The 2,537-nt window shown below is 48.7% G+C and overlaps 1 long non-coding RNA gene across 1 annotated transcript; it reads right to left on the reverse strand.

The window, feature by feature from the left end:
- Positions 1-211: 211 nt before the first annotated feature.
- On the reverse strand, positions 212-812 carry LOC145799197 (uncharacterized). The gene is made up of 3 exons (XR_014341224.1): positions 674-812; positions 381-542; positions 212-287 (listed from the first exon to the last, which is right to left on the reverse strand). It is a non-coding gene; the product is annotated as an uncharacterized LOC145799197 (long non-coding RNA).
- Between the last annotated feature and the right edge of the window lie 1,725 nt (positions 813-2,537).

Consider the following 2,537-nt stretch of genomic DNA (forward strand, 5'->3'; position numbering starts at 1 on the left):
TAAGTGGCGTAGTCCCCCTCCTCAATATGCAGTAAAGCATCAGTACCCAGCATGGCGCCGACTACCTCTGAGTAAGAGAGCCTGTCAGCAGTCCGCATACTGGCTGGGGGTACTGCGGGAATATCCTGAGAAAGATACCCCCATACCTGGCGCAGAAAGCGTTCACCCAGGAACCATACCCTGCCAACTGGCCCTTCGAGCAGGACCCAGTACTGGGAAATGCCCGACGCTCCGGTATACTGAAGTCGGAGGCCGTCACCCAGGGACACCCAGGGCTGCCATGTAATCTGCGGATGATAAATGCATAAACCAATCAGAAATCGAGAATATACAGAGCAAATCAAAGATGAGAATGAAAGGAACTGAAAGTTCTGAAGTACCTCTGAATGTCGCACAGTGTCAAAGTACTGTCGCAGGCGAAGGAGGGTCTCTCGAGGTCTCGGCCGGTGTGGGCCCTCGAACACCAATGAATATGGAGTCATGGGAATCCCTACCACCTCCAGCTCTGGGGCTAATGATGGGAAGTATACATAGACCCATAGCTGAGAAAAGCAATGCAGAATGTAAGTACGAAATGCTGAGAGCAAGATACAGACTGTAAAAGTGTGCTGTGTGTGTGCAATGTACAAGTAATGAGAAGTAGAAATGTAAATCAAAGGGGACAGAAAAGTACCTCCCAGGCTCTCCAGTAGCCGCCAAGTAAGTCGCCCCGCCCGCGGGAGGTCGCGCTCATATAAAAGTAAAGGGTAGCCAGGCCGGCGCCACCCCAGTCATAACGATGGACCTGTGATAGGTCGACTAGAGCGCTCAGCAAATATAGCCCAACTGTGTTCCCTCTGTCGGCGAACAGGGTAGTCCCGAAGAGGAACATCAGGAAACCACGGGCATACTGCTCCGTCCCCTCGGGAGTCTCAGGCACCATCTCCGCCCGCCGGAAGTGGGAAGAGAACCAAGTGTATCGGACTCTCCCAGAGACCCTGTCAACAGGTGGGTGAGCCCCCAATAGATACATCCAGGCGGCCTCCCACTCGCCCATATCCTCATCGTAGGGGATGGACCAACCTTCGACGTCTAAGCCGGTCAATACAGCAAAGTCAAAAGGGGTCATGGTCATATCCCCGGTAGCAGAGAAATGAAAGGAATTGGTGGTGTCCCACCATCTCTCTACCAGGGCTGCCATCAGCGTCCTCCTGGCAGGACAACGTGACAACCCGACGCAGAATGGCCCAAACCCTGCCAAGTCGACTAAGTCTCGAACACCCTCCGGGAGCTCGGCATACCAATCCCGCGCAATGGTGGAACCATATCCCCGCACACTGCGGGAACAAACCTGCATTCAGAATGAATACATGTGTCAAATAATGAAATGAATGAGCTGTGTGCCAATGAAATGAATGGGCTGTGTGCCAATGAGAATGAAATGAGCTGTGTGCCAATGAAATGAATGGGCTGTGTGCCAATGAAATGAATGGGCTGTGTGCCAATGAGAATGAATGGGCTGTGTGCCAATGAAATGAATGGGCTATGTGCCAATGAGAATGAAATGAGCTGTGTGCCAATGAGAATGAAATGAGCTGTGTGCCAATGAGATGAATGAGCTGTGTGCCAATGAGATGAAATGGGTTGTATGCCGATGAAGTGGAATAAGCTACATGCAAATTCAATTAAATTGTGGGCTGCGTGTTCACTATCTATCTGGGCTACGTGTTCAGAAAATTTGAAGTTTGGGCTGCGTGTTCAACTTTCAGTTAAATTGTGGGCTACGTGTTCACTATCTATCTGGGCTGCGTGTTCAGAAAATTTGAAATTTGGGCTGCGTGTTCAACTTTCAGTTAAATTGTGGGCTGCGTGTTCAGAAAATTTGAAGTTTGGGCTGCGTGTTCAACTTTCAGTTAAATTGTGGGTTGCGTGTTCACTATCTATCTGGGCTGCGTGTTCAGAAAATTTGAAGTTTGGGCTGCGTGTTCAACTTTCAGTTAAATTATGGGCTGCGTGTTCACTATCTATCTGGGCTGCTGTTCAGAAAATTTGAGATTTGGGCTGCGTGTTCAACTTTCAGTTAAATTGTGGGCTGCGTGTTCACTATCTATCTGGGCTGCGTGTTCAGAAAATTTGAAATTTGGGCTGCGTGTTCAACTTTCAGTTAAATTGTGGGCTGCGTGTTCACTATCTATCTGGGCTGCGTGTTCAGAAAATTTGAAATTTGGGCTGCGTGTTCAACTTTCAGTTAAATTGTGGGCTGCGTGTTCACTATCTATCTGGGCTGCGTGTTCAGAAAATTTGAAGTTTGGGCTGCGTGTTCAACTTTCAGTTAAATTGTGGGCTGCGTGTTCACTATTAATCTGGGCTGCATGTTCAGAGAATTTGAAGTTTGGGCTGCGTGTTCAAAATTTCAACTAGTGTGGGCTGCGTGTTCACTATCTAATCTGGGCTGCGTGTTCAGAAAATTTGAAGTGTGGGCTGTGTGTTCACCTTCAAATCCAGGCTGTGTGTTCGACAAATCAGTGTTTGAGCCGTGTGTTCTAATGTGGACTGTG

Source organism: Camellia sinensis, chromosome 9, assembly GCF_055761805.1.
Source record: "Camellia sinensis isolate YWXY chromosome 9, ASM5576180v1, whole genome shotgun sequence".
In the NCBI taxonomy this organism is placed as follows: domain Eukaryota; kingdom Viridiplantae; phylum Streptophyta; class Magnoliopsida; order Ericales; family Theaceae; genus Camellia; species Camellia sinensis.